Below are 13,417 nucleotides of genomic sequence, written 5' to 3' on the forward strand. Positions count from 1 at the left end.
TGGGGTGCTCCTGTGCCTGCATTACAGTTGTTTGCCTTTCTTCATCCACGGTAGGAGAAAATTTAACTAATCTAAATCAAAACTTTTTCAATATTTAAGTTATCCAGCAAAGTGTGTCCAGCATGGTGACTATTGCAAAGCTTTGTGAGGGACTTGTGTGTTCTGTCCTTAACCTCCTGTTAAGAGACAGAAGTGGAGGGAATGACTAATGTATTGCCTGTAAATTGTGTAAAATAATGAGTGGGAGGAGCGGGGAGTTGCGGAGAATTGGCTGAAGTCTCCAGGGTTTTGTCTTTCCCTTCCCCCTTGCACCTGGGTGGATCAATAGAAAGGGAGAGCAGTTGTGTAATGGCTTTTTTGCCCGTCGCTGTGTGCTGTTAGTTTGACACATGCAATTTACTTGGAAAAGCTTAAGTAGCCTTAATAACAGAAAGTCCCAGCAGAGCTGACACTAATGGTCTCCCCCGTTGTCAGTCTCAACAGAGAGATTAAGAACTGAATGAACAAAGAGACCCAATTACTATCTCCCCCCTCTGGATGTTGCTGCATGAAAGCAGGTACGAGCTGTGGCAGTGGCTCTTTGCACAGACTCTGCCATGCCCTGGTGTCACAGGGGTTTTTACTGGGCTCTCAGTTTACTGCCATTACTGAGGGCTGCTGCAGCGTCACCCAGTCCAGCTTTTTTTGCAGTAATAGTGAAGTCCAGCCATGCTCTGATAATGCACATTATTGAACGCTCTTCAGACACTCACCATCCAATACATTGTGCTAAACCCAGCCCAGCTAAGCCTACCATTTTTTCTACTAAGTTTTGCACAGGCAAATCGTCTTTTCTTGGCCCAAGCTCTCAGGGAGGTAGCAGAGTGCAGCTCTGCAGGGTGTGCAGCCACAGACAGACATGTCCCCACTGGACTGGACTTGCAGAACGGTCTCAAAGAAAACAGAACATCTGTTTCTGATTTCATCCAGAGCTTGGAGCGACTTGGTTAATAACAAAATACGAGCACCGTCTGTGAATGGCTGCACACTACCCTTTATGAGTGCTGTTCCTCAAATATATTACATAGCACAGTGCCAGCTCTCTTTTGCCTCCCTTCACTAGGACAGGTTTGTACAATCGATCAAATATTCAGTTAAAAAAATTGCTGCTGTGTGTGCTATAATTTTGTGGCTGTTTTTGGCTAGTGTGTGGAAGGCTTTAATTGCAACTCATTTCTCAGTAAGACTGGCCTTTTTTCAGGAATTTTTCTCTTCTTCTGTTTCTCTAGCTTGGCAGACCAAAGATTTCTTACCATTAGGAAATAAAACAAATGTGTTTCAAGAGGACTCTAGGTGGGCTTTACCAACATAGGGTTTGATCAATGATGATGATGGATTGATTTTGAAAAAATATATACCCCACCTTATTCAGTCTCAATATTGAGGAAAAACATCATCTTTCAGTGAACAGCTGATATTTCAAGATACTATTCTGTTGACAAACTGTTAAACCAAATCTGTCTCCCCTGGATTTAGAAGATTAAGACCTAAATAATACTTACAGCATCAGTATCAACATTGTCCAGCCTTGTCAATCTTTGCTTTATAGCTCATTGTATTTTCCAACATCACTTAAAATACTTTGCCAGGTACACCAGGTGAATGGTGGAGATCAACATATTTATTAAATATTTCAAAGGCAGTGAAATAGCTGCTTTGCATTTTATTAATTGAATATAAGTATATGAACATTTGACTGATGTATATGAACATATTTCATTGATGGTTCTAGAGAGGAACAATTGCTCTTGTACAATATAATAACTAATATTTATGCTGCTAAAATACACTTAATATGCATGAAAAATAATTCATTTGGCTAAACCGGGTTTGTACAGCTTTGTGTGTTTTTCTGTGTGCATACAGCATTAAAAAGGAGCAGTGCACATCAAATGAATGCAATATTTAATCTAAAGTGAAATGCTTAGCACTCATAGCAACAGTTCAAAGATGAGGACAGCTTTATTAGTGTTTTAGAGTCACGCTTTCTTAAACTTGAATTCTTGTCTTACTGTGATAATTGAAGTTTTGTTGTTGATCTCCAGCAATTAAATTGGCTCCCTTATATATCACAGTTACAGTGTTGGTTTTTTAAGTGATTTGTGCATACATCAAAAACTGCAGGGAGGGGGGAAAAAGTGTTAATAATCTTCATTAGCTAAGACTTGCATGACTGATGAAAATAGAGGAGTATATAAATTTTCCATTCCCACCAAAACAAAATTTGAAACACCTCCTCCATAATGGACTGGAGTGTGTTTTGGGAAATACCTGTGTATTTCTAAAATCATATGCACTAAGCAAATACAACAGTTTATAAAGAAGTAGTAATTTATTATAAATATTTACTCTACAGCCCCAGTGAGTTTTTTGATAACATGGGCTTGTCCCTGGGAGGTTCCCTTTTTTCTCCCTCCAGTACTCTCTCAGTGTAGGAACTCAGCAATTGTTTTGAAGAGAATACTGACGAAAGAAGCCTTTTCATTGCTTGTACTCTCTTCCCCTTTCTTAGAAGCCTTTCATTCTTCAGCAAAGGCAGAAGTTTTTTGCCTGCCCTCCTTTGCTAACCCTTCCACTTGCCCTGATGATCATGATGATCATGTACAATCTCAGCCCATTTCATTGCTTTTTCATCTCTTCCCTTAGTATCCACCCTCACATCTCATTCTTCTGGTTTTGCAAGCAGCATCTGAACCTCTTCCATCATGAAAAAAGACCAGACCATCACCAGTTACATTTGCTCTTCTAGACACCTTCTGCAATTCTCTTCTCCCCCTTATTGCTCAATGTGCTGTCAGCAGTTGGTGGTGGTACAGTGACTTTTCCAGCGCAGCTTTGTGCATTTCATTCTGGGCAGTCCTGACCTCTTCCTCCTCAGGATTTATAATGTGCGCTTCCTCCTCAGCCTCACATCAGCTGTCATCTCTCTGCAGTCCCTGATGTTCTTGAAATCCTGCCCATGCTTTTGTTCTCTGATCTCATACAAGATGTTGGGTACCATGCCTGGGCTCTTAAACTGCTCATGGCGTTGCTGCTGGATCCCTCCTACTCTGTCTGCCACGCTGTCTAATTGCTGCTGCTTGATTTTCCTCACAAATACAGAACAGATTTTCCTCACAAATACAGAATCTGTTTCACCTTTTGGACCCTTTTCTTTGAACTGAGTTTCAGATTGTGAGTAGTCTTTAACAAGTAATGTGTAAATTAGCAGCATGTTACATTAATTTCATACTGTAGATACTATTTCCCAGATAGACTGTTTGTAATGATGTGGGGTTACTTCTGTTAGTGTGCACTTTTCAAACAGTATAGAAAAGAGATAAGATACCTGAGTGAAACACACTGTGTTCCCAGTGAACCTGCTCAGGTAAATGGAATGACACAGCTAATCAAATTATCTTGAATTAGACTCAATTATGTTTGTGCATGAATGTTTCTGGTTTGTTTTGGGGGGTTTTTTTGTTTTTTTTTTTGGTTTTTTTTTAAGAACTTTCTATTTTTTCAGTTTGTATATGAAATTATAAGAGTACATAACCTATGTAACTTGTACCACCTCTGAAACATTTTAGGAACCTGATTTCAGAAGTACCTAAACAGAAGTAGCATATAAGTTCAAAGTAGCATATAAGTTCATCCAAGCTGTAAGAAGGGGTGAGCTCTGGAGATGTCTGTCCAAGTTCCATTTCTTGATTCTCACTTTAGGCTATGTCTTTTTGCACATTATCTTGAATGTGACTGTTGATAGTCTGCCTGTAGTTTAAATTTGATTCTTTGATTCAGTTTATTTATTTGATTCTTTTTATTTCAATTGGTATTTCCAATTAAAATGAAACAGCAAGGTGTATGCACAAGACAGTGACATTGTCATTGACAACCTAGTCAGCAAAACAGTACTAAAAGGTCAAGTCACAGACATAACTACTGCTTAGTTTTCCAATGCCTTTATGGTTTTGTGCTTAAACACATCTGCTGATCTGAATGTATTAGGAAAAAGGATAGCAAAAGCAGCTAAATTATGTGGTAATTTTAATTAGTAGGAAAGAGAGATGGTAAGGTCTTCCAACAGCATTTTCTAATTGAAGTCACTGAACTGGCATTTCAGCAATGATTTCTGCTTCAGAGATCAAGAGAGATTATTTATCCTTAGCAGTTTTCAGCTCTCAGAAGTTCATGCAGGCCAAGTGACTTCCATCATTCATGAACACTGTTGTGAACTTGTCCCTTTCCTGATTTTATTGATTTGTCACGTGATTTCTGGGAAGAAATTAAAGTCTCTGTTATATTTTCCTCATCCTTACAAAGCAGTGAGAGCTGCACAATTTTATTTTCAGAGGTCAGTTAGTGGGAACCAAACTGGAGAGCTGTGGCTGGAACTTGTTTATAATGGGAAGTGGGTGTATAAACCTCAGGAGGAAACGCCTGGGTTTGCCCAGGTGTATGCAGGCAGCTGAGTGCTGCAGAAAACACTGGTATTAAATGTCTGTGTTTCTCAGTCTGCTGTGATGCTCCATTTATGATGTGTTTCTCCTCACCCAGGAGCAGTGCACAGAGACTTGCTGTTGTTGTCAACACTGGAAAGACTGAAGCTGGCATCTCCATAGTCCTTTTCCAGAGGTTGCCTGGCAAGACACAGCTATAAAATGTTCATCAGAAAAAACTGAACCGTAGATCCTTACGAGTGAGTAAAAAACAAATGCGACCTTTCAGAATTTTTGTCTAAAATGTACAAAAATAATGCCATGGATTTTGCATTTTAGAAATGCATTCCAGTTCCTGGGATTGTGAAGAGCTTGGGCTGAACTTGTGGCACTGGGATATGGTATTTATGTTACACTGCCATGTTCATTGGGGGGGTGTAGTTCCTTGCCTCCTCTGCTGTCCTTGTACACCTCTTTGAGCTGCGTTTTTGAGGACCAGTGGCTTGAGGAGTGTCAAACATGCCACTGAAATGGGATTTCCCTGTGCAGGAGGCTAGCTTAGCTAGCTTGAATTCTTCAAGATAAAGTCACAGACTGTCCCCTTAGGAAGCCCCATCCTTTGCACAAGGAGGGGCTTTCCATGCACTACAGTGTTCCATTGTTTCTGGAAAACAAGGCACACTCAGTGCTGGAGGACTAGCTGATCTTGTGGGATCACTGACTAGGGCTTAGAAAATCAGACCTGAGAGTGTGATGTGATTTCTGAAATTCATGCTGAAGATAAGTCATTACTCAGATTTGCTGATACTTTCTGCACCACTTCATTTTTGCATTTATTTCCAATCCGAGTGTTTTCCCATGGTAAGTTAGAGTGTTTGCTTCAGATGGTTACTCCAGCTCATTGGTCCCACTGTCCTCAGCTTCCATGATGGACACCTCTGATTGAAGAGGTGAGTTATTTGAGAACTAATAACTGTCAGTGTCCAAGGAGAGTCTTTTCCCTCATAAAGCATCCCTCATTTTCATGCTATCACCAGTGCACCTTCTGGTCTCACCAGAGATTTTTCCATTGAGATAATCCCTGCACAGCTCTCTACTGTCACCTTTGCAAGCCAACATGAAAGCAAGATCAGCCATGCCATCAGCATGAAGATATTTTCAAGTTAATAGCACAATACAGTAAAGCAACAAAAAATGTAATCCAATGTGATGCATACAGCCCATAGAACACAAGTTTAGTTTTATTTTTAAAGTTATTTTTATCCCCCAGACTTGCTTTTCTCAAAGATTTTATTTATTTAGGTACTTTGTATTGTGGGATGCTGCTAATGAAAGTAATTGCTTTATTCCTGAGGGGACTGCAGCATGTTGTAAAATGGGATGTAACAATCCTTTAATACCATATAAAAGGGTTTCCAGGTAGATACATTCTCTGTTGCTGCCTGAAATGTTTGTGGGTTTTGGTTCTGCAAGTTATTACTGCTTCTGCCCCTCCTGCTTGTGTAACTACAGAGAAATGAGTGTTAAAACAGGACCATCGGGCTTGTCAATTGTGTTCTTCTTGGTGACTCCAGCTTATGAAAAATAGATGCAGCATTTAACCCTGAAATCACTAATGGGGTGGTGGGACAGAAAGGACCTCTAAGCAGTGTGGGAAGGTGGAATAGGGAGGAAATATAGGAACTTCAAAAGGAGAGGAAATCCACGGGGATTTAGCTCCACTAGATCAAAAATCAAGAGAAATAAACTTTGCTCAGAGTTGAGTACCAAGGATTGCACTGTAAGAATGAATCTTTGATTCCTACAAGGCAGAGAATTACTGTTTAAGCTGCAGAAATAAGTCTGAGAATTTGGAGTGTGCTGGGAAGTGAATTTGATCTGTCTGATGCAGTTGCAAGGAAAGACAAAGCCCAGCTCCAGGGCACTGAGATGCAGGAGTTGATCTGTAGAGGAGATCAGAAGGAATTATTTATCTGTGTGGTCATCATAACCTGAAGGGTTAACTGGCCTACAGGAATGAGAAGATTTTTCACCATGAGGGGTTTCAGGAATTCTGTAATACAGAAGTGGTCCCAGGGGAAGGCCAGTAAAGCAACAGGCAGAGCCTCACATCAATGATGAGCCTTGTCACAAAGCTGGTAGTCAGCTAATGAGGGTCCCTAATGAGGGTTGAAGAGTTTGTCTAGAAGATCTTGTGGAAAGTTTGCATGGGGAGCTCAACCTATGTAGGAAAACCGCAAGCAGTGCAGGAAATAACCAGAGGATAAAGCTCCAGTTTGGGTAAGAAGTCCTTTCTATTGCACAGAGACATTGGAGGTGTACAACACACCTCAGCAGCCAAGAGGTGCTGTTAATTTCTGTTTTTCGTCTGGGAGAATCAGTAGATGATGATGATGATGATTTCTCACATCTCAGGCCACTGTTTCCTGTTCTTGCAGTTGGAACAGCCAATGGCAGTTGTTGAACCTTATTTTCTCAGGATGATTTCCCCTTTTTCCACCTTTCCCACTTCTTTCACCTTTTCAGATGATAAGTTCCTTGGTTTTCTACTTCTTGATGGTATCTTAGGATGGCTGTGTTTTTTGGACACCCAGATGCCCTTCAAAGATGCTGACTGCTCTTCTCAAGGATGCTGCTGGCTCCCAGGCTCACAGCCCAGCAAGCATCTCCTCTTTCAGTGCACATATTCTGCAAGGAGAGTATGTTCTCCTTGCAACCAGGTTGCACTTTAGGGCTGTTCACATCAAGAGATCTCTGCAAATATTCTGCATAGTTTTGAGTACCAAGCCTCAAAAGAGCTATGTCAGGGGATGAATGAGCAGAGAGCTGTAATAAGTTACCTAGAGAGGAGTGGCAAAAAAACTCCAGTGTTTTTATCTAGACAAGAAAGCAGTGAAGGAAATGAAAGAAGGGAAGGGGACAGGGATCCTCTAGAGTGATCTTCCATACTTCATAATGTTTGTCAATATAGGAGATATATACTAGGTATCATTTTAGACCAGCTTATTTTGTGGGGAAGAGAGTATTTTAATTGTCTGGGGTACAGTACTGGCAGTATTGAAATCTCTATTCATTGCCCCAGTTTCTGTGCCTTTACATGCCTTCACATGGTAGTCCAGTCAGTTTACTGAGACTGCTGACAAATACATCCTTTGACATGTGTTGGAATCATTTATGAATATCTTTGCCCTAGAGTTGGAGTAGAGACTTTCTGTGGGTGTCATGTAGAATCCTGCACAGCCAGGAACCAGCAATTTTGGTAGCTGACTTGACCTGGCTACCAAAGCAGAATTGAGCTCGTGGTCTCAGGAGGAAAAGCTTTGTCACTTTCAGCTGCTGCTGTGTAACCCAAAACACTGAGCACCACAGGAGGTGTGCAGCATGGAGGCTTTGTGCACTGCATCAGAATCTTTGCTGTCTTTGCCCTAAACTCATGGATAGGATAGGATAAAGTCCCTGAATTTACACTTTTCTCTCTTTATTAGGATCCCCTCAGAGATGATTTAATGTTGTTCCCCAGTTCTTTCAGGTCTCTTGCAAAGTCTGCTGAGGTCAGAGAGAGCCCTTTGGCAGACTCAGCAGGTTTGGGATCTTTCTTAAAGTGATTCCCTGTGTGAATCAAATGCAGCTAATTTGGCTCATCAATAATGTTTTATTCTTGGGAGTTAGAGCCAGTTTCTCAATAGCAGCACTGGGAGATCAGTGCATGGGTTTAGGAAGTGAGAATTACTGTCCTAGCTGTGCTGACTGGTGGTGTGATTCTATGCAAAAAAATGTGACCTCCATGCCTATTTCCCTGCTGTGTTCAGTTTCTCTCACTTGCTCATTTTCCAGGGTGTGCCAAATCCCTGGGTATTTGTGCTTCCTCTTGCTTTTGCAGTACCCTGTGGTGGAGGCAAATGGAAAAATCGTGATCTCTTGATGATAATGGTGTGCACCATAACAGGAGCACACACACCTCTGTGGGGGTTGCAGTGGACATACTCAGCACTTCCATCCATGCTTGTCTGAATACACCTTTCTCCCACCCTGGCCTCTCCATCCCTAAGATTCCATCCACTGACTTTCAGCTTGAGCCTTGTTAAGCTTTTAATTGATGCACTGCCTGCCAGGCTCTTGCTCTCATGCCAGAAGCCCAGCAAAACTGAGGAATATTGTGCCAATATCCAAACATGTCATGTACTCACATTGTCTCCATGATTCAGTGCTGAGCTGGGTGGCACTGAGTTCACCTACCTCACCCCACCTCCCAGTGCTCTCCCAAAATATCAACTGCAAAGGTGCAGGAGGGGTTGTGTCATCGCTGCTGGCAGCTCCTAAGTCATGTTTTTCTTGAAGAGGAAGAACATCTCCAGTGCTCTTTTGCCAGCTGAAAAATATTTTGAAGCTGGTAAATGTGTTCTTTTCTTCTCTGCTGTGTCAGCCAGAGCATTTCTTGATCACTGCCTGGATGCACATCTTTAATAGTGTGTATAAAATATAGGATCTAGCTCAAATAGGAGTTTGTGCCTTGGTGCTGGTTGGCATTAGATTATTGTAGTGGTGTTTTCTGGCCTTGAAAAAAAAATCTGTAAGTGTAGGAATTATTTTTTTCTTGAAATTGTCTGGAGTGTCTTTTGCAGTATTAACCTGAGTTACTGTTACATGCTGTCTGGGAGGGTGTGGGGCTGCTTGTGCCAGCAGGGAAGAGGGTTCAGGTCATACATGGGCAGGAGGAGACCTCTGCACCAGCACCCTGACATGACAGCAGCAGAGTCCCCAAACTGAATGACAGATACTGTCCATGCTAAAGATAATCTGAACTCTTGCAGCAGAGGGCATGCTTTGGGATCAGAAAAGGAAAAGCAGCAGAGAAGGAGAGGGAGCTGGTTGTAGAAAGGGTTATGGCACATTCTGCTCACAGTGAGGTCCTGCAGTCATTTTAATTGGCTCTTGCACAGAAGGTGACAGTGAGGGACAGTACTCCCATCCAGAAGACCCACTGTGTGTGACAGTAACATAAAACCCCACTCTCCCATGAGCACAGCCGTGTGTCTGCTTCGTTCCCAAGGTTAGGCTCTGGCACTTCTGTTAAACAGCAGTCAGCTGGAAAGATCTCCTAACTGGTTTTATGCAAATGGGAGCAGATATGTCATGCATGTGTGTTTGCACACTGGCACTGTCCCCTGTCAAACAATAGATATTGTTTTGTCATGTAAATAGTGCCCAACTGACAGGGCTTTCTGGGAGTTTAGCTTGCTTGTACTGAGTGGTTTTGACGTGTGTGTATGCAGGTGTTGAAAGCGTGGGGAGTAACAAAGCTGTGGAACTTCAATGAGATAAGTCAAATAACCCCCCAAACCTTGTTATATGGAAAGTGGTAAGTATATAACTTGTGTGTTGCATAAGGGAGGTCAGGCCTACATGGCAGAGGGGTAAGTAAGAGAGGAAGAAAAACAATTGTTTTCGTACAAGATTAGTTATGTTCAAGCAATGACTTGAAAGTGCCTCTGATCTTCATTGCTGGTCTCCATGTGTCCATGCCTCTCTGCAAGAGCATTCTGCCTGGCAGGTGCAGCTCTGGAGGTTGGTTTTGATGGTACCAAGGCGTTGCCTGAGAGCTGCCAGGCAGCTGAGGATTTACATTGAGTGCAGCCAGCAGTGGAGGCCAGGCAACAGAGATGGACTGGACAAAGCACTTGGGGAAGCTGTTGCTGTCGGTCCGGCTGCAGGCGGCCACCTGCAGCGGAGCAGTGACATCAATCAGTCTGCTCTGGTTGTGGTGGGAAGCCTGATGAGCAACTGTCATGCAGATGCTCCCTGGGAGGCTGCTAAATAGTCATTGTTGAAGTAATTACTAGCAACAAGTGGGGGAAAAAAAAGCAGCTCAGAAAATGTTTTCAGATGTCCCAGACAGTGGTGATATTTAGGATGATGAATATGCAACTATCCATGTAAAAACCAAATGATTGTACTTGCCACAATAAAATATGTAATGAGAACAGTAAAATCTTTCCCCCCTTGCCCCCCCAGATGCAAAGTCTGTGTAGATGTCCAGTTCAAAATGTTGGTTGGTATAAAACCTAACTTCAAAAATAGTACTGATGGTGTTGTGAAGGAAAGAAGAAAAGTGTGTATCAAAAGCACATTGTTCTCAACCTAGTGGGGGGCTTTACTGTTTTCCAGATGAAGCTTCTGCTGGCTTTCACAATTACACCTTTGACTGATTTTTAACTGTCTTTTGGGGCGGGAGGGGTGAGAGGCCGTGTCCTCCCTTTAGCAAAATATATGTTTTTCCTGAATAGTTTGTGTTGGATCCATGACGAAACTAAAGAAAAATCACTGAAAGGGAAGCAGTGCTGCATGTCTTGGACAAACCCTTTTAAAGTCAGCTGAAAGAAATGGCAGATATATCAGCATCCTGCAGTAAATGATAAATGAGTTCCAGGAAACCCACTCTTTCTAATGCAATAATCCACTCTGCTGAATAATGCTGTTATTCTAAAGTGAATACGATCTTAGTGTTTACGTCATATTTTATGTATGACAAACTGCTTTGCAAAGAGGCTGGACGAGAAAAAGAGCATTTAATAGATTTTATACTGTTATGTACTAATAAAAAAAGAAACCCATTTTGCTGTGGGAGTCAAGCAAAGAAGAGATGAGCAGTATTTAGATGTAGGAAATTTTCTTAGAAAGACTATTATTATGAATTAGTAGCTTTTATCTACTCTCCCATAACAAAATGGTCTAGCTCCATATCTTAATATTTGGGTATTCCAAAATAATTTAGACTAATTTTATTCCATCGTTTATGTTGAATAAAGTAAAGCTACAAGATGCTGAAGTTTTTTTTTGGACTACAGGCTCCCCAGGATAGTGGTCACGGCCCTAAGCCTGCCAGAGTTCAAGAAGAATTTGGATGACACGCATGGTGGGATTTTTGGGGCCATCTTGTGCAGAGCCAGGAGTTGGACTCAGTGATCTTTGTGGATCTCTTCCAACTCAGGAAATTCTGTTATTCTATGACTCTGTCATTCTATTCAGCATAATTTCTGGTGATAAACTGAAAAAGAGAATTTGGGTCCCTTGCAGAAAACTGCGGTTCCCTTCTTTTTTTCCCCTTTCATCTTGTACCTCAGCACACACAGAAACTTTCTGTTAGCTATGTAAGCATTCTTTTATTCAAATACTAATTTAACTTAGTGATTGCATTGAGAATGACCTGTGCTCTGGCATTTCATCTTTTCCATTTAGCACAGGGAACTTCTTAAAATTGATTAGCTCATAGCTCCTAAATCTTTCATAGTTTTGGCTTTTTTCTCTTCTCTCAGCGAGGAAGCTGCTGGTTTTAACCCTTTGCATGAATTTAGGGGAGTCTGTCGCCTAGCCTTTCAGTATCTGTGATGTTTGATGTTTTCTGGACTGTCCTTTGGCTTTTGAAAATCATCATTCCTGTGCTTTTTTTGTTACTGACGTGTAAGCGCTACGGCCACTGAAGCAGCCTGGCAGCAGTTTGGAGGGGAGGGAGCTGGGGAGGGGAAAGGTGCAGAGAGTGTTTTTGCCAGCTCTGCCAGTTGCATGGGAGAGAGGACAGAGCTGGGAGCTTTACAACCCTGCCACTGAGCAGTCAGCTGCCCACCCACAGGCTGCTGTGCCACCCCAGACAGACAGACAGACAGACTCAGTGTCCGTGGGGCAGTGTGGCTCAGTGAGCTGAGAGCATAATCCGTGGGGATGCAGCTGGACCTCAGCGCCTGGGGACGGTGCCTCGCAGCTGCCGATTGGGAACACTAATCCACAGTCAGCCTGTCCTTTTCCACTCTCCACTGATGGGGTGAGCACGTTATCCTCGGAAGGGATTGACCCACAACAAAGCAGCTGAACCTGTGGGCATCACATCTGGCCAGTTTCCTTGGAGAGGCTTGGGAAGTAGGTGTTGCTTTCCCAGCCCGCCCCAGGTAAGTAATCTGATCTTAAACAAAGAAGCAGAGAGATGGCTGCTTTTCATTTAAAAATATGTTAAAGCAAAATATTTTTTCTGTTATTGTTTTGAAGGCATAAGGTTTGAATATTCTCGTGCTCTGTGCCTCCCTTGAGCTTCTGGATCTTGGGGGTGATAATGAGGGATTTAATTCTGGGCAGCAGGTGCTGGCAGCAGGGATGTGATGCAGTGCCTGTAATCGTGTTGTCGGGTTCATTTTGCACCATCTGGGTGTGAAAGGAGCAGTCAAGCCTTTAATTGCAGTCCTTGGGCATCTGGTACCTTCCTCCTGCTGCTGAGGGTGCAGTCGTGGTCAAGGGAAGACACTCTGTGTGTCTGAGGCATATAGAGAGTTAAAGCTGGGGGCAGCGATGCCACTGCCAGTGTAGCCACTGTGCTGGGGATGGGTCCCTGGGGAGGGGAATGAGAAGGCTGTTCCCACTTCCACTGTTCACCCATCACCTTTTTTGACCAGCTCAGGAGAAAAGGAAAGTTGGTCTTTCAGTTGTCTGGGCTTCCTGTTCTAAATGGACGTGCTTTTCTGAATTTCAGATAGTCCAAGTTGAGGAGATGTAAAGCAGATGTGGTCACAGGGAATGTGACCTGTTGTTTGAGCAGGAGCCAGGCTTGTGCTGTGACTGCCCTCTGGGAATAGGACCAGCACCTGCTGGACACCTGGGCAAAGTGGGAGATACCCCTAAAAGACCAATAGCTGAATCAGCTCCTTGCTGTGTTTTTATGTATGATCCAAGTGGTGGAAAAGACAAGAAGGCAAACTCCATGGTAGCAGTGACGTGGTCACAGTCCATCACTCCTGTGTGGCAGGGCATGGCAGGAGGAGGCTCATGGTCTCAGTGTGCTGCAGTGGTGGGAAAACAGTGTGAGAGAGGGAGAACTATTCAACTAGGGAGTATGATTTCCAGCATTTGTGTAGTTTATCCAGACTTTTCCAGCCCTGCATTGTTGAGGTATTAGTGTCTGTCCAGTGGTGTGCTAA

The 13,417-nt window shown here is 42.8% G+C and overlaps 1 protein-coding gene across 9 annotated transcripts in view; it reads left to right on the forward strand.

Annotated features, from left to right (window-relative positions):
- Positions 1-13,417, forward strand: part of ANKRD6 (ankyrin repeat domain 6) — a 92,723-nt gene that overhangs the window by 42,945 nt on the left and 36,361 nt on the right. For 7 of the 9 annotated variants that reach the window (XM_064412652.1, XM_064412653.1, XM_064412649.1 and 4 more), the window contains one exon: positions 4,576-4,717. The exons of 1 other annotated variant lie outside the window; for it this stretch is intronic. The gene's annotated coding sequence lies outside the window, so the exon portion shown is untranslated. Of the gene's footprint in view, positions 1-4,575; positions 4,718-11,997; positions 12,398-13,417 lie in introns of those variants that run through there. One more of the 9 variants, XM_064412656.1, reaches the window with a different exon arrangement.

The sequence above is a fragment of the Passer domesticus genome, chromosome 3 (genome assembly GCF_036417665.1).
Source record: "Passer domesticus isolate bPasDom1 chromosome 3, bPasDom1.hap1, whole genome shotgun sequence".
NCBI lineage: Eukaryota > Metazoa > Chordata > Aves > Passeriformes > Passeridae > Passer > Passer domesticus.